This window comes from Triticum urartu, chromosome 7, assembly GCF_003073215.2.
Source record: "Triticum urartu cultivar G1812 chromosome 7, Tu2.1, whole genome shotgun sequence".
NCBI lineage: Eukaryota > Viridiplantae > Streptophyta > Magnoliopsida > Poales > Poaceae > Triticum > Triticum urartu.
In genome coordinates this window covers 53,500,635-53,523,567 of record NC_053028.1, presented here as the reverse complement: position 1 = coordinate 53,523,567, position 22,933 = coordinate 53,500,635, and positions in this window count along the sequence as shown.

Here is a 22,933-nt window from a genome sequence, read left to right as displayed (position 1 = left end):
TTCGGAAAGACAGAATAAAGGTCCCTACCCCTAGCCTCAAAGATGCGAATTGTGAGCGGCAGCACGGATAAGCGCAGAGGAATTAGGGGGTAGACCGCAAACCCTAAATTTTCTAACATAGTGCACTCGGCGACTGCAACTTGGATGATTTGGGATATAATGGAGAGTTGTTCACATGGAGAAGGGGGCGTATACGTGAACGTCTGGACGGAGTGGTAGGTAACAGTGCATTGGCAGACCAATTTCCATGGTTATCCAATGATCAGTTCGACAAATCTGACCAGAGACCGATCGTGATAGACACTGGACTCCAGAGTCGAGTGCAACCGAGGGGACCCTGCGGGCCTTGAAAGTTTGAGGCAAAGTGGTTAGCTGACGAGGACGTAGAAACAATAGTTCAAACAACATGGGATTTGCGGAAATCACAAGGTGTAGCATCTCTGGCAGAGATCACGTCTGATGTGCACACCGCGCTTCACCGGTAGGACAAGGAGGTACTAAAAAAGTTGAATGGAGTGATGGTTGGGCCGCTGACACATGAGGCGGTGGCATGTCAACATGAACTGCACCTCCAAATTGAGAATTTGCTCGGGCGGTATGAGATATATTGGCTTTAGAGAGGGCGCACTGACTGGCTTACAATGGGGGATCAGAACTCTGATTTCTTCCATTGCGTAGCTACTGGACGACGTAACAGAAATTTTATAAAATGTCTACAGGGGGCTGTGGATAATTGGATTGTGGCACAGATTGCAACTTTGCAAGTGATAGAGTACTTCAAATCTCTGTTCACTTCCGGAGTACATGAGCCAGATCAACTAGTCCTTGAGAAGGTAAAACCAGGAGTTACAGATTCTAACACCCCGATAATTAAGCTACAGTAATACCATAGTAATGATGACATGTCATCACAATTACTGTTGGTAAACCTCACCTTGATTCAAACACAAATCAAATTCAAATCTAAATTAAAGTCAAATAATTAAAGTTCTCAAATGACAAACTAAAATGTGCATAATGTGAAAAATAATCCATAGATAATTATAGTGAGGAAACCAACATGTTACAAAGTCTTTCAGCGCCCTAAAATAATTGAAACATGTGATAAAACAATAATTTAAATGCCTTTTCAATTACAAAATTTTGCCAACAATTTTATTTGTGTACCAAACCTTTTGTGGTAGTAGAATAAATTAAAATACTAATTTAGGAGTTGGTTTTGTATTTTTATAAAACTAAATACAATTAAAAGAAAAGGAAAACAGAAAATGAATAAAAAGAAAAGCAAAAGAAACAAAAAAAGAAATAAAGAAAATCGGAAACCACCGGGCCACTTGGCCCGGGTAGCTACAGGGGCCAAGCCCACCAGCGCCCCCCCTCCACCTCTGTTCATCGGGGGCTCATGGCCACCGCCGTTGACCGCCACGGCCGCGGAAGTCGCCGTGGCGGCCATCCGCCCGCCCCGTGCACCTACAAAGCCGCCCTCGGTGCCGCCCCCGAAACCCTAGTCCACCCACTCCCCTTCTCCTCGAGCCCCCTCTCTTTGTCCCGAGTGGGCCCGAGTGCCTCATGTCGCCTCCGGCCGCCGTCCGCCGCGGTGACTGTCGTCACCGTCCCGCCTCGACCGGCCTCCTCGACCCTCGCCGCCCCCTCTTCCCTGCGCCGTTGTGAGCTCCTGTCCTACCTCGCCCCTCCGTTCTGCCGCCGCTTCAACGTGGTCGATGCTCGCCGTGGCCACGCCCAGGCCCCGCGCTCGTCGGATTAGCGCCCGTGGTCGTGTGCTGCGCGCGAGCCCGCACTACAAGAAATTTGTTAATCCATGACGGATTTCTATTGACTTTTCAAAACTGTCATGTATAGACCGTCAAGCCCGCCCAAGCCCGCTAGAGCCCATCTAATCTTTACCCATATAAGATGCTAACCCTAACCCTCGTCCTCGGCCCCTCTTCTCTCCCTCGTCGGCAGCCCCCTCCTAACTCCCCATCGCCGCCACCTACTACCTCGCCTCCCTCCTCCCACCACTCTCCGTCGGCGAGCAGTAGAGGAGCCCGCCCCCGCCGCCGGCCGCCTGCACGCCGGTGCCCCCTTCCTCACCCCAGCCGCGGCGCTCGGATCTCGCCCCGCCCTGCCGCGGCAGAAGACCAAGCCGACGGATTCACTCCTCCGCCCGATTCACCTCCACCCAGGCCGCCTCTCGCCTTCACCCGCCCTCGACGCGCAGGGATTCCCGCATTCACTCAGGTACCGATGGATCTGCTCTCCCGCATCCTCTTCTTCCTCTCGCCCCCGGATTTCCTGCTCAGATTCGCTTCTCCCTCCTCAGATGGACGCAGAGGACGCGCTGGGCTTCTGGGAGGACGGCGCCATCCGCTTCATCTTCGGCGAGGATGTGGACGCCAGGGTAGATGACGACGACGGCACTGGTGCGAGTGCCTTCGACAGGTCGCTCATGGAGCTCCGCGTCTTCTAGGAGGTCTTCTCCAGGGCGCCGGGGCAGAAGGAGGGCGATGTCTGGTGAGGCTTTGCTTCTCTCCATACCCTCTTTCCCACAATGTTTTTCCTTCCACATCCATTCACTGGTTCGAAACAAGATAGATAATGCATTTCTATGATGAAGATCTGTGATATTTTCTCTTTTTCTCTTTGAGATACTATGGACATATACTGTACAACAACAAAACATAAATCTGTTGCACTAGGTTTTTTGTTGCTTACATAAATCAAAGCATGCATGCTGCAACGTCGACTTGTTTGTTTCATATGATTATATATTGCAGTATATGTTCTGTTAAAATAGGTCTCTGAGACACGATTTTTGCTACTGTATTAATAGAGTGACATGTTTTTTTAGCGTTTTGTTCTCAAGTTAATTCATTGATCTCAAGTGACTAAGAGTAATATTGTTTGCTTTGTAGTTGTACACTGCTAATTCAGAAGTCCGATGTATGTTGTCTGATTTTTTGAATAGTAATTGCCTACAGCATTTATCCTGCCAGCTTTTAGAATTGAGAAACTCATACCATTTTATATCTAAATGAAGAAAAACTCATATCTGCAGATTCTGTAGGTACATGCTCGTTCTTATCTGCAGTTTTATTGCATGTATTGAGAAAAAGTGCCATGGCTGCCATCTCCCATGTCCTCCGTCCGCCTCATCATCCCCGGTGAGCTTGCCAAGAACGCCATTCTTGAATGTCTATGAAGTTTGGACAGTGCACTAGCAGATTTTGTGAGATCCGCTAGTAAGTTAAGCAACTACTAGAATTTTGGATAAGAAGTTTATTCAGTTTTTACATTTGTTGCAATTCTCTTCTATCTATTTATATCTAACATATCTAATGGTCTTGTAAATATGCTAGGTATGATTGCATAGTTGGCTACTTGGTGCTGCCAATAACAATCAGCATGACATGATACATAGTTTCCATCAGGAGGGCCGACGACAAGATGAATAATAACTTCAATAGTTTAAATGTTCTCTTTGTGTGAGCTGGATTATACTATTTCCTAACTTTGTTGAGTGATATTTTGTCAACCTATATTGTAAAATTATCATTTCCCGAAGGATTTTGTAAACTTCTATATTGTAAATACCTGTGGATAATTGCATACTGATTCATATATGTATGTATGAAACTTTGGAAATACTTTGTCTTGGGCCATAGTTTGCATTATAATTTGTGGAATGCATTGTGCTTAAAACTGTAGTTGTTGAAAATTTGGCCGAAAGAAATAGGCTAATGGGAAGAACTAAATTTAAATTGCCCCAAAATCCATGACGATTTCTGTGACAGAAAATAGTGTCCACGTAGGCAGCCACGTCATTGCAGTTGGTTAATTGAAAATCCTACGTGGCGTCAATCCATGACGGATTGTTCTGTCACAATGATTTGGGCCTTGGGCGGGCCTGGGCAAATCCATGACGGTGAAAATCCGTCATGGTCAGCATGATGCCAAATTATGACGCGATATACATGACGGACATCGACTCCATCATGGGTGGGCACCCATGATAGTTTTTTCCTAGTCCATGACGGACTGTCACCGTCATGTATTAAACAATTTCTTGTAGTGCCGCACGCCCCTGCTCGCGCCCCCTACACGCGTCCGTCCAGCGCCTCGCACCGCCATGCATGCGCTACCGCCGTAGTTGCTGTGCTGCTCGCGTCTGACCTTCCCTCCGCCCCATCGCTGCCTGCTCGTCCGCCACGCCCGCGCCTCGTTGGCCCCCAACACGCAACTGCCACCACGCTCGACCTGCTGCCGCTGCTCCTGCAGTTGCTACCTGCACCACGACCTGCCACCATGCCTGCCTTCGTGCACCGCCGCCACTCCGGGTGTTGCCGCCCACTCCCGCCGTCCAGCCACTGCGTCCCGTTGCCTCTTTGCCCACTGCACATCCCGCTCGACGACCGCGCCCGTCTACTGCTGCCCTTGGCCGCCCCGCCTGCAGCTACTGCTCACCGGGCCAACCCCGCTCGCTGCTCCTGCTGCGTCCGCCGTGAGCCCCCGCTGCCGCCCAGCCCGCGCGCCGATTGCCCCGGCCTCGCCCCCGTCCGCCGCTGCCGCCCGACCCGCGCTACTCGACATCGTGTCGTGCCCGCCTCCACTCTGTCGCGCCACGGCTAGGCCCTGCCTCCTACCATTGCCCTTCCTTTGCCCCCGCGCCGCCCGGCCGCCGAGCGCGCCTCTACCGCCACTGCCGCGCTCGTCTCCGGCCGCCGGAGCGGCTGCTGCTCCTGGTTGTGGTCGCTGGAGCGTCCGCGCCCAGCCACCGAAGAGGCCCGACTGCGTGCCACGCCTGTGGCCAGATGGGCCACTGCCTAGTGGGGCCCGCCCCTGTAAAAGAAATAATAAATAAATATAATAAAAATAACAAATTAATTAAGTAATAATGTAATTAATTAACCTAATTAACTGATTAGTTAATCTTAACAGAAACTGACATGTGGGTCCCCTAGACCCAGTTGACCCGTCAACTGGTCAACAGGGCCTAGTGTCAGCCTCTGGTGACCCTGCTGTGTACACTTGTTGTGTCCGCATTGCAATTTCACTTTTTATTTTGAATTAAAATTAAAATATAAAATCATTTAAAACTTCGAGAAATCATATAAAATAATTCGTAACTTGGATGAAAATAATTAATATATGAAAATTGCTCATAAAAATATAACGAATCATAATATGCAATCCGTTCATCTGTCACATGTCTCTAGCATGACGAACATGGATACTTCCCCTCCGTTTCATCTGTTTGAAAATGTTTTCCCTCTTTGTCTGTATCACTTAGCACTGTGATAGTTCACTGTCGGTGTCAAAACCGGCGGATCTCGGGTAGGGGGTCCCAAACTGTGCGTCAAGGTCGGATGGTAACAGGAGACAAGGGACACTTTATTTTACCCAGGTTCGGGCCCTCTCAATGGAGGTAAAACCCTACTTCTGCTAGATTAATATTGATGATATGGGTAGTACAAGACTAGATCTACCACGAGATCAAGGAGGCTAAACCCTAGAAGCTAGCCTATGGTATGATTGTGTATGATGATGGTTGTCCTACGGACTACAACCCTCCGGTTTATATAGACACCGGATAGGGTTAGGGTTACACAGAGTCGGTTACATAAGTAGGAGATCTTGAATATCCGCATCGCCAAGCTTGCCTTCCACGCCAAGGAAAGTCCCATCCGGACACGGGACGAAGTCTTCAATCTTCTATCTTCATAGTCCTGGAGTCCGGCTGAAGGTATAGTCCGGCTATCCGAACACCCCCTAATCCAGGACTCCCTCAGTAGCCCCCGAACCAGGCTTCAATGACGACGAGTCCGGCGCGCAGATTGTTCGGCGTTGCAAGGCGGGTTCTTCTCCAAATCCTGTGTACTTGTAGGAATAATGTTTGATTTTTGTAATGTGGCGCTTCTCGGCTTCCACGCCTAATAATGGCCGTCTTCCACGTGTCGAACGCGAAAAGCCGGGGTGTTTTTACATCCACACCCCTAGCCGTATAAACGAGCCTCCTATTTAACGGGATGGGGATTCAGATCCAAACCACATCTTCTCCTCCCCGCGAGTTATCATCAGAGTGCTCCCAGCAAATGTCCATTCCAACATGGCCAGCCATCGCAGCCCCTCCCCTCGCCCCTCCGGTCCTAAACCCGGGGACTGGGAGATTTGCACCATCCCACATAGCGAGTTAGTGTCGCTTCAGGCCAAGGGATTTCTCCCTCAGGCATACATGGTCCCGGTCCGAGCCGGTCTCGCCACCTATAATGGCGGAAAACAAGCGGAGAGCACCCCCAATCCTTCTAAAGGAGAACGGGTGTTCCTTGTTCCCTATCTAATAAGGGGGCTGGGATTTCCAATTCATCCATTTCTCCGCGGGCTTCTGGAGTTCTACGGCCTCCAGCTGCACAATCTCACGCCCGGCTCCGTGTTACATATTGCGGGCTTCGTTGCCCTTTGCGAGCTATTTTTAGGCGTCGAGGCTCATTTCGCGCTGTGGAAGAGGTTGTTCTGCTTGGTACCCCGTTCTCAAGAGGGGTCCATATATCAAGTGGGCGGAGCCGAAGTATGGCGCATCGCCGGGACCGGATACCTATCCGAAACCCCAAAAAAGGCGTCCGAGGACTGGCCTTCGGAATGGTTTTACATAGATGACGTCCCGCTGCCGGACCCTATCCGGGTGGGTCTCCCTGAGTTCAACAATGCTCCATTGAAGAAACGCTTGAGCTGGCGTCCGCGGAGCTCTCAGAGAGAAAGCGACAGAGACGTCCTTTACCTGATGGGCCGGATAAGACTGTTGGCTCATTCCGGACTAACCATGATTGGAGTCATGGCCGCATGCATTATGCGGGGGGTGCAGCCGCTTCAATATAGAGGCCACCCCATGTGGGATTTCAATGGGGAGGATGACGCCACCCGTTACGGCCGTAAGGGGCCAGCCTCAGCTGCCGCTCTAGTAAAGATTTTAACATCTTTGTACAAGGGAGAAAAGGAGGACTTCCTCCGCGACAACCCACGGGCCGGATTCACTATGTACGAACCTCCAAGTTGGGTAAGTGAACAATTGCGCTTGCCCGTTTGTTTAACACTCCCATGGTTAGATACGTAGTCTGACGACTTCAATGCAGGAACTGCAACAGGAAATAAAGGATATCAACGGCCGCCCTCCACAGCCCGAGGACCCAGAACGGTCCCTCGATCCGGACTCCGAAGAGGATCCGGACATATCGGTGGAGCTTATCGACGGGGTGTTCCACCAGTTAAGCAAGGACAATACCTTGGTAGCCATTACGGCTGATTACCCCGGGTTAATCCCGGCCTCCCAGGTGACAGAAACCGGAGTGTTTATTCCCTCAAGAGAGATTCCATTCTCACATATTCCGGCGTTTCCAACGACAACCGTATTTTGCAGGGGAGATTTCCGAGGCGGGAGGCCGAACCTGCGGCGGCTAGCCAACGAGGGGCCACAGGGCCCCGTGGGGCAAAAAGAAATGTAGTCCGGACTGAGATGCCGGTGCAAAGGTATAACGCGCCCTCTGTTTCCCTGGTGTTATTATGTCAAGGCATATTAACGTTCGTGCTGTCTCCAGGACGAAGAGGCCTCGCCGGACTATATCCGGAGAGGTTGCCAATCACGCCTCCACCAGCCAGGCTCCAACGTCTGGCCAGGAAGCGGGGGCGAGCACCAGGCGTGCACCGGACGCTCCTCCGACAGAGGATGCGGACCGGCTGTCTGCCACAAATTCAGAAGTGGAGAGTGCCATGAACCACAGGCGTCGCCGGACAGTTCTACGCGACGCTTGTTTCTCCCGAGAGGCTTTAGATGCCTTTAATTCGGGAGATGCGTACCTCCGTGCCGCTCAAGATGGTTTAGCCAGAGCCACGGAGCAGTATGTGAAAGACATACGGGTAAGAAAATTTTGGTTAAATATATATATATATATATATATATATATATATATATATATATATATACCAGTAGCCCCCGAGACTTGAAACAGTTAAAGTAACTGATTTAAGGATCATATAACATGCAGGTTCCAACTAGAGGCCGCACTAGCCGCAACAGGGGAGCCCAAAGGGACCCCCTCAGGTAAGATACACTTCGAAAGATTAGTATTGTGCGGCTTGGGTGCAAATCTGACAATTCATGTTGCAGATGGCGCCGGACTTGATCCGGAGAAGCAACAACTCTTACGCCGGTTAAAGGCCGGTGAGAGTACGTTGACAAAGGTGAGGCAAGAGAAGAATGATCTTCAGGATGCCAACACCAAGCTGGATATTGAACTTAAGGACGTTCGAGGCCAGCTGTCGGACTCCTCGAAGGAGAATCAGCGGCTTCGACGTGGCATATTTAGTAAGTGCTTGAACGAACTTTGAAAAATGAGTTCGGTGAGGAAGTCGAATAACAGAGTATTGTCTGTAGGTATGCTCACAGGTCGTCCTGCAGAGGAGATGCCCGGTTCTACGGGTGACCTTCTTCCCGAACTCCTGCAACTGCACGAGCGAATTCGGCAGGCGATGCAAGGCGTTGCCCAAGCCTTATGGCCTGCCCACTCCACGCCCGAGGGCCTTAGAGAACTTGCGGAGAAGCTGAAGGGAGCTCGGCGGCGCTTCCGGTTGTGGAAGATATTAGCCTGCCGACAAGGCGCTAGGGAGGCCTGGGCCATGGTGAAGACCCGCTTTACGAAGTCTGACCCCAATCACATGGCCGAGGTCGGACTGGTGGGGCCTGACGGGAAGGAGATCCCTGTGAGCTTAGTGTATGGCCAGGTAGAATTGGCCGCAAAGTATTCCCAGTAGGACTGTAAATTAGATAGCCTGTTATATGATATAGAGGAGGAATACAATCAGTCAGGATGACTATGTAATTTATAATTGACATGTGTAATGCCTTCTAGCCGGATTGTAGATCGTTTGTCGTTGCCGACATTTTCGCTTTGACCTCGGGACCTGACGGTCCGGAGTGTGTCCGAATACCATAACGGTTATATAAGAACCGAGGTATGCATGGAGACCAGGCGTAGGGGTCATTAGTGCTTTATCAGACAAGTGCCCAACTAGTTATGTTATATTACATGGTTAGTAAGAAACATCTTCCAGAGAGAATAGTTCCGTTAAGGGTTCCTTCCGCTGGGGTGGCGTGCCCTGAAGTGCACGTCCAGACTGCAAATGCAGGAAAACATCTGGGGGCATGTATAAGTAAAAAAAGGTTCATCTTTAGTTCACCGACCGAATATTCCCTTAAGAACGCTAGCTTTCGGCTTCACCCAGTCTGAGGTACACATCCGGCTTATCCGGCAGTAGCAATCGCAGAGGTGCTCCCTTTACCGCCTAGCCAAACAATCGGGAACGTAGGGGTAAGCACAGGAGCCAGGCAACCCAGCTTGGCCAAAACTTAAGTCATATCGATGCATATAATGGTGAAGAAAAGGTGCATGCGGAAGTCTGACGCATGCGTCGGGTGTGAAACCCATATAAACAAGCTTCTGTTAAAGAAGCCCCCAGGTTTAAGGAGCGCTAGTAGCGCGTCACATGATGAGCCTTTAAGGGCTATAAAAGGAAAGAGTGGGAGGAGAAAAAATAAAAACAGAAAAAAAATATATAAATGGACAGAGGAAGGAGACAAACTCAGAGTTCGGCGCTAGGCATAGAATCTTCGGAGACGTGCGGCGTTCCATGGGTTCGGCTCGAGTCGGTTATCCGACGCATCTCGCAGGTGGTACGCTCCACCAGTTAGGACTTGGTCAATTATGAAGGGACCTTCCCCTTTGGGCTTGAGTTTGTCCTTTTTCTTATCCGGCAGGCGTAGAACTAGTTCGCCAACGTTGTAATTTTTGGCCCGTACTTCTCTGCTTTGATATCTTCGAGCCTGCTGTTGATAAAATGCGGAACGGGCTTTAGCCACGTCGCGCTCCTCCTCTAAGGCGTCCAGGTTGTCCTGCCGATCAAGCTCGGTTTCTCTTTCTTCGTACATGCGCACTCGAGGTGAGTCATGAATTATGTCGCAGGGCAGAACTGCCTCTGCGCCGTACAGCAAAAAGAATGGTGTGAATCCGGTGGTACGATTCGGCGTGGTTCGCAGCCCCCAGAGTACAGAGTCGAGCTCCTCTACCCAGTGCGTATTAGATTCCTTGAGGGACCGCACTAGTCTGGGTTTAATGCCGCTCATGATGAGACCATTTGCACGTTCGACCTGAACGTTAGTTTGTGGGTGATAGACAGAAGAATAGTCGAGCTTAATGCCCATGTTTTTGCACCACAGCTTTACTTCGTCGGAGGTGAAGTTTGTGCCGTTATCGGTGATGATACTGTGGGGGACACCGTAACGGTGTACGACCCCGGATATGAAGTCTGTCACAGGTCCGGATTCGGCCGTCTTAACAGGCTTGGCTTCTATCCATTTGGTGAATTTATCCACCATGACCAATAAGTATTTTTTTTCTTGTGGGTTCCACCTTTAAGGGGTCCCACCATGTCAACCCCCAGACCGCGAAAGGCCAAGTGATGGGGATAGTTCGGAGGGCGTTGGGTGGCATATGGCTTTGGTTTGCAAAGAGCTGGCAACCGACGCATCGTTTGACTAAGTCATGAGCGTCTGCTCGGGCCGTCGGCCAATAAAAGCCCGTACGGAAAGCCTTGCTTACAAGGGACCGAGCTGCGGCGTGGTGGCCACCGAGTCCGGCATGAATTTCAGCCAACAGACTCCGCCCTTCCTCTTCGGAGATACATCTTTGAAGGACTCCTGTAGTGCTTTTCTTATATAGCTCTCCCTCGTGGACTTTATAGGATTTAGATCGCCGCGCTATGCAGCGTGCCTCGTTTTGGTCCTCTGGGAGTTCCTGCCTAGTAAGGTAGGCTAGGAATGGTTCTGTCCATGGGGCGATGACCGGCATTATTACGTGGGCTGAAGGTGTGATTTCGGTGGCAGGGCCTCCGATTATGTCGGATTGTTCGGCGTCGGGTTGTGCGGTTGTGTCCGGACTGTTATCCGAGGGTTCCCCCTCCCATGCTACAGATGGCTTGAATAATCTTTCTAAGAAGATGTTGGCGGGGGACTGCATCTCGTTTTGCTCCGATGCGTGCCAGGACGTCCGCTGCCTGATTATTTTCTCGGGCTATATGGTGAAACTCCAGTCCCTCGAACCGAACTGACATTTTTAGGACGGCATTGCGATAAGCTGCCATTTTTGGGTCTTTGGCGTCGAAGTCGCCATTTATTTGGGATATCGCGAGGTTTGAGTCCCTGCGTACTTCCAGGCGTTGAATGCCCATGGATACTGCCATCCGGAGACCATGTAGAAGGGCCTCATATTCGGCTGCATTGTTGGAATCCGTGTACATAATTTGGAGTACATATTGGACTGTGTCTCCTATAGGGGACGTCAAAACGACGCCAGCCCCCAGTCCGGCCAACATTTTGGAGCCGTCGAAATGCATGATCCAGTTTGAATATGTGCCGTACTCTTTAGGGAGTTCGGCCTCTGTCCATTCGGCGACGAAGTCGGCTAGGACTTGCGATTTAATGGCTCGCCGTTGTTTGCAGGTTATGTCGAACGGGAGGAGCTCTATGACCCATTTTGCTATCCGGCCCGTTGCATCGCGGTTGTTGATAATATCGTTGAGTGGTACTTCCGAGGCTACTGTTATAGAACACTCTTGAAAGTAGTGTCGTAGCTTCCGGGATTCCATAAACACCGCGTATGCAATCTTTTGGTAATGCGGGTACCGTGATTTTCATGGTGTGAGGACAGTGGACACGTAGTAAACCGGCCTTTGAAGGGGGAGTTTGTGTCCGTCCGTTGCCCGCTCGACGAGGAGTACTGCGCTAACAACTTGATGAGTTGCGGCAATGTACAATAGCATGGGTTCGCCAGTGTTCGGCGCGGCCAGGACTGGGTTTGTTGCCAAGATGGCCTTTATTTCCTCGAGTCCGGCAGTGGCAGCGTCTGTCCACTCGAAGTGTTCGCGCCTGAGGAGGCAGTAAAGGGGCAATGCCTTTTCTCCCAGGCGGGAGATAAAGCGGCTTAAAGTCGCCACGCATCCGGTGAGTTTCTGTATTTGTTTGAGGTCTTTTGGGACATCCAATTGTGACAAAGCTCGGAGTTTAGCTGGGTTTGCCTCAATTCCTCTACCGGATACAATGAAGCCCAGGAGCTTTCCGGCTGGAACGCCGAAAACGCATTTTTCCGGATTGAGCTTAATGTCGTATTTTCGGAGGTTGTCGAATGTAAGCCTCAAGTCGTCTACTAGAGATTCAACATGTCTTGATTTAACGACCACATCATCTACATACGCCTCCACTGTTTTGCCGATCTAGTTTGCCAGGCATGTTTGAATCATGCGCTGATATGTTGCGCCGGCGTTTTTTAGCCCAAAGGGCATTGTGTTGAAGCAGAATGGGTCGTATGGTGTGATGAATGCTGTTGCGGCTTGGTCTGATTCTGCCATCTGGATTTGATGGTAACCGGAGTATGCGTCGAGGAAGCACAGCGAATCGTGTCCTGCAGTGGCATCGATGATTTGATCTATTCGAGGGAGGGGGAAAGGATCCTTTGGGCAAGCCTTATTAAGGTCTTTGAAATCGACACACAGGCGCCAGGATTTGTCCTTCTTTGGTACCATCACCAGGTTTGCTAGCCAGTCCGGGTGTTTTATGTCTCTAATGAATCCAGCCTCCAATAACTTGGCTAGCTCCTCTCCCATAGCCTGTCTCTTTGGTTCGGAGAAACGCCGAAGGGCTTGTTTGACAGGTTTGAATCCTTTCTGGATACTTAGGCTATGTTCGGCCAACCTGCGTGGGATCCTAGCATGTCTGAAGGGTGCCAAGAGAAAATGTCCCAGTTCTCTCGTAGGAACTCTCGCAGTGCGGCGCCTACATCAGGGTTCAGTCTTGCCCCGATGGAGGCTGTTTTATTGGGGTCCGTTGGGTGGACCTGGAATTTGACTATTTCGTCCGCTGGTTTGAAGGATGTGGATTTGGATCTCTTATCGAGTATCACATCATCCCTATTGACCGTGGATCGCAGCGCAGTCAGTTCTTCGGCCGCTAAGGTTTCGGATAGTGCCTCGAGGGCCAATGCGGCTGTCTTGTTCTCGGCGCGGAGTGCTATGTCCGGATCACTAGCGAGAGTGATAATTCCGTTTGGCCCAGCCATCTTAAGCTTCATGTACCCGTAATGGGGTATAGCTTGGAAAACTGTGAAAGCCTCCCGTCCTAGTATAGCGTGATATCCTCTTTTGAACGGGGCCACCTGGAACGTGATCTGTTCGGACTTGTAATTATCCGGCATGCCGAATACCACATCTAGTGTGATCTTTCTGGTGCAGCGCGCTTCCTGACTGGGGATTATTCCTCTAAAGGTTGTGCTGCTTCTCTCAATACGGTTCCAGTCTATTTCCATCTTTTGGAGGGTTTCCTCGTAAATGAGGTTCAATCCGCTGCCTCCGTCCATGAGTACCTTTGCGAGGCGACAGCCGTCCACTATGGGACTGAGGACCAATGCGGCTGGTGCTCTGGCTGTTCGAATTTTAGGTTCGTCACTCGCGTTGAAGGTGATAGCAGTATTACTCCATGGATTTATTGTCGCTACTTGATAGACTTCAGTGAGGCTGCGGAGTGTTCTTTTTCGCATGTTATTTGATGCGAAAGTCTCAAAGACTGTGAGGAAGGAACTGAAATTCTCGGGCTGGTTTCCTTCGACCTCTGGAATTAGGAGGTCCTCGCCAATTTTGGCCACCTGCCGGAGTATCCAACATGCTCTGAGGCTGTGAGTTGGGGTGGCGTCCTCTGCACTATGAATCTTGCAGGGTCCATCTAGCCACTTTTCCAGTACGGTTCCATGCCCTCTAAAGGGTTTTGATTTTTTGGTATTTAGTCCGGGTGCCTTACTGTGGTGCGCCCTCTTAATTCGGACGGGATTGCTATTCAAGGCCGGATTATCCCAAAATTTTATTTCGGTTTTCCAAGCACTTTCCATCGCACAGTATTTTTGTACTATGGACGCCAAGTCAGCAAAGTGTGTAATATTACGACGGCTTACTGCGTTGAGTATTCCCTTGTCTGTGCAGTTACTGCAAAAGATTGAAATTGCGTCTCCCTCGCGGCAGTCTTTTATCCTATTCATAACCAGTAATGATGTACTGTTTCTTCGGGCATTTGCCTGCTTTGGGAAAGATCGCTTAAGATCGGGCGGGCGGGAGTCGTTGAGTCTGAGACTTCGCCCAGTTTGCTGTTCGGAGGCCGAAGAACTTCCGGATTCTGAGATCCGGAGTCTTGGATGTTATCCGATTTGCCTGATTTTAAGCTCAGGTCTTGGATTGTATCCTCCCCTCCGCGGATATCCCGCATGGAGGGTTCAGGAATTCGGACGTAGCTAGTCCTTAAGATAGATGAAGGGTCGCCGCATTGTGTCTCCATCACAACAACGTGGTGGGTGACTTGGGGAGAGTTAATTTCTCTTAGATCAGATTTAAGCCCAACCTGGTCGTAATTTGTAGCGACACCCAGTGCGGCGATGCGATCCAGGAGCTCGTTTACAGAAGAGAGCTCCATTGGATCCAATTGCTCGGCGAGTTCTGAGCCGACGTGGAGGTTGCTTTCGATGACCCGGGAGGTCACCGTCGGCGCAACAGCCGAACAGGTGGTTGCGAGAAAACCACCTAGCCGGAGAGTTTGGCCGACAGCCAAGGCTCCTTTTGTAATGGCGCCGTCTTTAAAGACGGGAAGAGGCATCCTTCCTGATCGCGACGGCACAGAGGAACTCTCAATGAAAGCACCAATGTCGGTGTCAAAACCGGCGGATCTCGGGTAGGGGGTCCCGAACTGTGCGTTAAGGTCGGATGGTAACAGGAGACAAGGGACACTTTATTTTACCCAGGTTCGGGCCCTCTCGATGGAGGTAAAACCCTACTCCTGCTAGATTAATATTGATGATATGGGTAGTACAAGAGTAGATCTACCACGAGATCAAGGAGGCTAAACCCTAGAAGCTAGCCTATGGTATGATTGTGTATGATGATGGTTGTCCTACGGACTACAACCCTCCGGTTTATATAGACACCGGATAGGGTTAGGGTTACACAGAGTCGGTTACATAAGTAGGAGATCTTGAATATCCGCATCGCCAAGCTTGCCTTCCACGCCAAGGAAAGTCCCATCCGGACACGGGACGAAGTCTTCAATCTTGTATCTTCATAGTCCTGGAGTCCGGCTGAAGGTATAGTCCGGCTATCCGAACACCCCCTAATCCAGGACTCCCTCATTCACCCTTAGCACTTCATATTGTCATATCATGCATCATGATGCATCTGTTTGCTTTATATTTATTGTTCTTCCCCCTCTTCTCTCTGGTAGACACCGAGACTGGCGCTGCTTCCCAGTACGACTACGGTGTCGACGACCCCTCCTTCTCGACAGAGCTTCCAAGCAAGCAAAATCCCCCTTGATCATTCCGATACCGCCTACTCTTTCCCTCTACTGCTTGCATTAGAGTAGTGATACTGTTATTGTCTTATCGTTTGATTATTGTTGCTGATACTTTTACATGTTATCCTAATGCTTAGTATAGGTATGCTAGTATTCTATCAGTGGCCCTACATTCTTGTCTGTCTACAATGCTATACTATCGGACGTGATCCCTTCGGGAGGTGATCACCAGTTTATATATACATAGTATACATGATACATGTTGTGACTAAAGTCGGGTCGGCTCGTAGAGTACCCGCGAGTGATTCACGCACTGGGGGTAGAAAGGCATTTATCCCGACGGCCCCCTGAGTGATTCTTTGGGGCAGAACGACAGGGCAGGTTGAGACCACCTAAGAGAGAGGTGGGCCTGGTCCCTGGTCGTTGTCCGCGCTTACTTCAAAGTAACACGCTTAACGAGATTGGGTATTTGATCTGAGTTGCCGGAATGGACGATGGCATGTCGGCGGCAGCGGCACTGGCCGAAAGGGAAGGAGGAGTGGTTGGGAGGCGCGGAGGTCGAAAGGGGGTGGGGAAGAGAAGTTGGGTCATGGCGGCCGGTGTACGAAGGACGATTTTTGGCCGGCACGACCGCGGGAGGATAGCAGCTCCATCCTTGCCGCCCGGGAGCTGAGGAACGACGCTCATGTATGGGGTATGGCCACATGTATCTTTCCGATGCAGAGGCCGGGCGATGTCCTCCTTTTCAAAAAAAAAAGTATGGGGTATGGCCTTGCGACTTGGTTTGTTGCCGGCGTTGGAAAAAAAAGGACCTTCGTGCTTGACTGAATACGTACTAGTTTGTGAGCTGAATTGATTGAGGCGGCGGCGTGTTGTTTGTGGTTGTCGGCGGCGACGAGAAGCGATTGATTAGTGAGGTGGAGCGGGAGAGGAGGAATTGGGTGGGGAGTCAACGACGGCGACGGCGGGTGCAGTTACTGACCGGAGATGAAGGAGGCGAGGTCCTCACGGACGGACGGCGAGTTGGCGGCCTGGGAACGTACGGCGTGACGAGAGGGCTCGTCTCGCCGGCATGGTAAGGTAAAGTTTTGCCGACCGATTCGATTCGATCGTGGAGATGGAAAAAAGATAAAGTTTTGCCGCGAGTCGTCGATGAGAAAAAGGAAAGAAGAAAAAAAAAAGATGATTCCCGGAGAAGGAAAGGAACTGACGAGAAACAAGCAGGCTGGACGCGCGGAAGGAATCAATCAGCTAGCCTACTAGGATGTGGACTGGGTCGGTTTCGTAACCGAATATGGCACGGATCGAGCCCATATTAAACCCCCGGCCCTGAGCCGGACCAGAAGAAATTTCAGCAGCACCCGACCCGCCCCCTTCTCTGCTCGCAGATCGCTGTGGCAGATAATATGGCGTCTGGCTCTGTTCCCCTTGGGAGGAGAGGGCTGGTGTCTTGCGCGCACAGCCTCAGCTGCCGCGCCGATGACGCGCCTCCTCTACCTCCCGATCTGGAAAATGCCGTCTACGAGCTCATCGTCGGCTTCTACGACCAGGCGTTCGACCGGCTGCCCTGCGGGAGGATTTCGGGCCTCCTCGACCTCCTTGCCACCGGCGGCGGCGGCACCTGCCTCGGCCTTCTCGACCCCGTCTCCAACATCATCCTCAATACCCTCGCCCTCCTCCCCGAAGGCGCGGCCGCCGCCGCCTCCACCGCTCCACCCGCCGCAAAGAGGTCCAAAAGACAAGTGCGCAACGCCTGGCAGTGGCAAGAAATTGCAAACAGGTCCTGCCAAAGTCTCCTGGCCTTCCTCATGGTCTATTTCGGATGCCTCGAAAAGGAACAGGCCGCCCGCTACCTCTACTGGGCTGACGCCAATCTCAGCCTCGCCGTCATGCTCGTCCAACACGATCTCTACTATGCGGAGGCGGAGGAACTGGACCCTGAATCCAACAGGACGCGGGCCGCCCTCGAGTGGGCGGCCACCATGGCCGGTCACCCTTCCCCTGGCGTTTTGACTAAGCTCATGTCATCCCGGCTCAAAGAGGACGACTTTCACCTTCTGGAGAAGGTACTCTTTTCAGCAGCAGATACCCCTCTCAAGGTTGATGATGTCGGAGCAATCGACCCCATATTGCGCATGATTATGAACCCGCCCTGTGTTGCCACCATAATCAATACCAGAAAAGGGCCGATTCTCCATGTCCGTAAGAACCTCGACACCGTGTGCTCGACCGCCCCCGCCACTACAGAGGACACCAGGATCACCTCCACAGCCCTGTGCTGGGACGGAAAACCCATCTCGTCGCTGCAGTGCGGACTGCCTGACAAGCTGCAACGTTGCCTGGGAAGAGCAGATGGTCTGGAACAATATTTGAAGACGACCCCATGCAGCAGTGACGCCTGCGATTACCTGCAAACTCTAAATATACGCCTCCACGGTATGATTCACAACTTCTGCATCAAGGCGCTCAAGCTGCTGCCCACGCCATCCGGCTCGCTCATGCGCGGCTTCCTCATGGCCGGCCACTGCTACGGCTCCATGGACCCTGTCTCCAACATTATCGTCAACTCCATCTGGTACAACAGCCAAGGCTGCGTTCTCTCAGAGTCTGATCGCAGCAAGATTGAGCAATACAATGACATACTGGACCCCCTATCTCTGCTCCGCACACAGGTCCACTCCCTCAAGGGCCTTATGGAGCTCGCCGCATTCGCCGGCCCCCAGTTCTCAACAAAGGCTTGTGCTCTGGAGTTGCTCTGCGGTGCAAGATGTGACATCGTTGACATGTTGCCATTATCGCCAGAGATGCTTGAAAAGAAGAACCCCTTCCATGAAGCTGCCAAGGCCGCTGGACACCCTCTACCGCTTCAGCTGGGTGAACTGCACATGCTGCTGCTGCGTATGCCCGATGAGCGAAGCGCGCTGCTCTCCTTTATGACCGAGGCTCGAACTGGCCGTACTGTGTTGCGCCTTGATGACATGATAGTTCTTCTTAGGCGTGTGTGGCACAGAAACACGGCTGCTAAAACTGGCCGCATTGTGCAAGATCCTGAACTTTTTCCAGAGTATTGGAGGTTGGTGTCTAGCATGAGATCACAGTATGAGGAGGGGAGGAGCTGGTTCCGTTCAAAGATTGAACAGGTGCTGAAGGATTACACGACCCAGCATTTTTGGGTAGGTATATCCTTAGCTAGCTGCTACGTACATTTGCTTTAATTACCTTCATTTGGCCTACTCTCTTACTCGACTTGCCTGCTTCTTGTTGTAGGAACCACAGTATAAACTTGATATTATCTGTGGCGTGGAGGAAATCAACCAAAGCTGCCCCCCCTCGGGTAAGATGTGCTACCGCGTGAACTTCACTGCTACTTCTGATTTGCAGCTTCAGAGGACGCTATTCTTCGCCGAGTTTTTGTTCTCAGGTGGGCCAAGGCCAGAGACCTGCTACCCTCTACCCTATGAGTATGCAGGTAAGCCCCCTCTAGTTTCCCTGCGGCACGGCTGATTGGCTTTTTATTATCGTGTGTTGTAGTAGTCTCACTGAACCATGCATGATCGGGTTTTATTTTGTTGACAGGCCGTTGCTACTCTGGCGTGCTTACCGCAAGGAAAATTGTGTATCCAGATGACGCCAAATACATCCCACACGATATCACCGATGACGGAACCTGCCACATGGATGACATGCTAGAGATGGACGTCGTCCTCAGTTCGGAGATGGACGTGAAGCTTGTGGAGAAACTCAACAAGATGCGCACTGAAGAGTGAATCACGGCGGGCGAGCTTGTGTGTGATGCTATCAGCTGTGAAGTTGGACCATAGTACTATAATATATGCTTCCTGCTGTGTGTTATGATGTCCTAATTAATGGGCATCCTGCGTTGTATTATCGAGACTGGATGATATTCTTCACCATGCATGTTTGGTTGCCTTGAGCTACTCTTATGCACGTGTCCATGCCTAGCTTGCTTGCTTGGCCTTGTTAAATACTATCGTCGTGAAGCCCGTGCATGTACCTTTGTTGCTTTTTTAATTGAGAGAAAGAGAAGCAATGGTTTTTAAGGAAGGCCGATGGTGTGGTAGTTATGTTTTTTTTTTTGACCGTGGAGGTAGTTATGTTTACCAGACGGGTTCTTGTAACTCCATGTAGTTTTTCTTATATTTTGTTACATGCGAGTCTTTATTGCTTCTTTTTCTTAGTTTTCTTGTATGTCTAGCATGCTATCTTGTATTCTTGTCTTGACCAATCAGGTTCGCTTAACGATGGCCCAAAATATAGTTAAGGGAGGTATAGATCTAGTTGTTCATGCATGAGAGAATACAGGATCATGAGAGAAACCGGTAGAGCAGAAGTTTTTGTGTACCTTGTGGTTTCATGCACGTGTTTGCATTTTTTTCCTTTGATATGTACAGATGCTTGTGTGCGTTTTTGAGCAAGCATAATTTGGAGGTTTATGATGGTCGCTGAATCTACATGTGCGTGCCATCTGAACATAATTTACTGGTGTAATTCATGGTGTCATTGGAAGTTTGTTACCTATATATGTAAACTACCAGGGATATTTCAACTTCAGATAGCACTGGTTGTAACGTCCAAAACTCTTGCTGGTGCACATCAGCACATGACTAATGGGGATTTGACGAATGACCTTGCTGTCCATCTGGCAGTAGATGGGTGTCAACTGTCAAGTGCCTGACCATCCCAAGTTTTGGTTGCAGCACTGTTTTGGTTACCGAGTGGTGCATTTTTATCGAGGGGAACTGGTAAACGTGGTTATCATGGTTACCAAGAAATTTTGAGAAAATTTCGAACGAAATTTATAATTAAGTTTTGAATTCATTTTTTAAATTCATATAGATTGCACTTGAACTAATATTAGTTCAAAAAACGTGCACGAAGGAGAACTCAAACAGAGGTGCACATGAACTTCATTGACATCCATATAAAAGAAACCAGTGAAGTGGGATGGAGCTTTACTGGAGTTTATGGTGAACCAAGTGGCGACAAGAAACACCTGGCATGGGACTATGTTAGGCAACTACACGCGATGATATGCCTGCCTTGGCTTATGGCCGGTGATTTTAATGATTTTACCAGTGCTCAAGAGAAGGAAGCTACAAGACCTCAACGATCTATGCATGCGTTCGGTAGTGCACTCGGCGACTGCAACTTGGATGATTTGGGATATAATGGAGAGTTGTTCACATGGAGAAGGGGGCGTATACGTGAACGTCTGGACCGAGTGGTAGGTAACGGTGCATTGACAGACCAATTTCCATGGTTATCCAATGATCAGTTCGACAAATCTGACCAGAGACCGGTCGTGATAGACACTGGGCTCCAGAGTCGAGTGCAACCGAGGGGACCCTGCGGGCCTTGAATGTTTGAGGCAAATGGTTAGCTGACGAGGACGTAGAAACAATAGTTCAAACATGGGATTTGCGGAAATCACAAGGTGTAGCATCTCTAGCGGAGATCACGTCTGATGTGCACACCGCGCTTCACCGGTAGGACAAGGAGGTACTAAAAAAGTTGAATGAAGTGATGGTTGGACCGCTGGCAGATGAGGCGCATGTCAACATGAACTCCACCTCCAAATTGAGAATTTTCTCGGGCGGGATGAGATATATTGGAGTATGGTTTTTCCTAGCCTAAGCTACACAGCACCCCCTATCCTAACCGTTCCCTCTGGACTCGCACGCATAGAGATATGAGCAGTGTTCTGAGAATTTGTAGCTGTGTCAGAGTGATCGCTGCTTATATTACACCGGAGGGGACCTGCAAAATCTGAATCTTGATGGGACGCGTTGGCTACTATTCACCACGTGAACTGCCACATGATCCTGACTTCTCAGACGAGCTGGATGGATTCAACCGTTCCCTCTGGACTCGCACGCATAGAGATATGAGCAGTGTTCTGAGAATTTGTAGCTGTGTCAGAGTGATCAGTGCTTATATTACACCGGAGGGGACCTGCAAAATCTGAATCTTGATGGGACGCGTTGGCTACTATTCACCAGTTTTGGCTATTAATGGCGCACTATAGGTGCGCCACTATTAACACACCACTAGTAACTGTTAGTAATGGCGCAGATTTGGTGCGCCATTACTATCACATATAGTAATGGCGCGTCAATATGCTTAATCTCAAGTCAAATCGTAATCCGTGGTCAAACTTCCCGAAAGGTCACCCATCCTCACACTACTCCAGCCCGAGCACGCTTAACTTCTCAGTTCTATCCAACCCCAGCACCAGCTCACTTAACAGGCACTTGTTGATATATCTATCATATCAATCCTATTAAACCTTGTTGATGTCTAGGACTTTGTTCATGTTCATGAGTGTGATGAAATTTTGAAAAAATATTTCAAACATCCAGGTCATATTACGTATCATATTTTGAACATTTTTTCCAAAAAAAAAAATTTGAAACCAATTTTTTTTTGTTACTAGTGGCGCACCTAGCAAATGGTGCGCCATTACTAAGTTTGAATTTTTTTTCCATTTCCCCTCTAGATCTTAAAAGCCCCGTATCTTTTATTCTGTTAGGTTTTTGGGGATTCTAAAAATCTTCGACGGGGTTTTTGGGGAAGTCATATTTTGGTTTCCGGAAAAAAGTGCATTTTTCGGTATTGTACCGGGAAGCTTCTAGAAGGTTTCGGAGGATTCCGGAGGATTCCGGAGGGGTCCGAAAGTCCACAAGTGGGTCCACCACGACCCAAGGGCTAGCATGGGCTGTGGGGAGGTGCCCTGGCCTTATTTGGCTAGGCGCACCAAGTCATCAAAAGCCATTGTGGCTAGGGAAGGCAAAAAAGGAAGGAGTCCTAGTAGGAATAGGATTGGACTTGGAGTCCAAGTCCTCTCCCCCTTACCTGCGCCCTAGGGCTTGGAGGGGATGTTTCCCACACCCCTCCACCTATATATAGAGGGGAGGGGCGCCCCAAGAGGAGACACCAAGCCCTTGGCGCCCCTCTCTCTCCCGTTACTCCGTAGTTCCACCGCCTCGTCCCGGTGACGCTTAGCGAAGCGCTGTCGGTGCTCCGCCACCACCATCACCACCACGCCGTCATGTTGGTTATGATCCCCGGGTACCGAGCTCGAATTCGCCCTATAGTGAGTCGTATTACAATTCACTGGCCGTCGTTTTACAACGTCGTGACTGGGAAAACCCGGAGGTACCCAACGTTCGGCACTAGATCTGTTGGATCATGATCGGATCGCGAAGAGTACGACTACATCAACCGCGTTGTTAAACGCCTCCGCTTACGGTCTACGAAGGTACGTAAACACGCTATCCCCTCTCGTTGCTATGCATCTCGATGGAAGATCTTGCGTGTGCGTAGAATTTTTTTTGTTTTCCATGCAACGTTTTCCAACAATTATTTTTAGTACGTATAACTTATGCTTTATTACTTAAAATCATGGTAAAAATATGACCTAAAATATGAGTGGGACTAGTAAAATAGGGTGGAGGTTGTATTTGAATCACCTATCTTGGAAAGAAC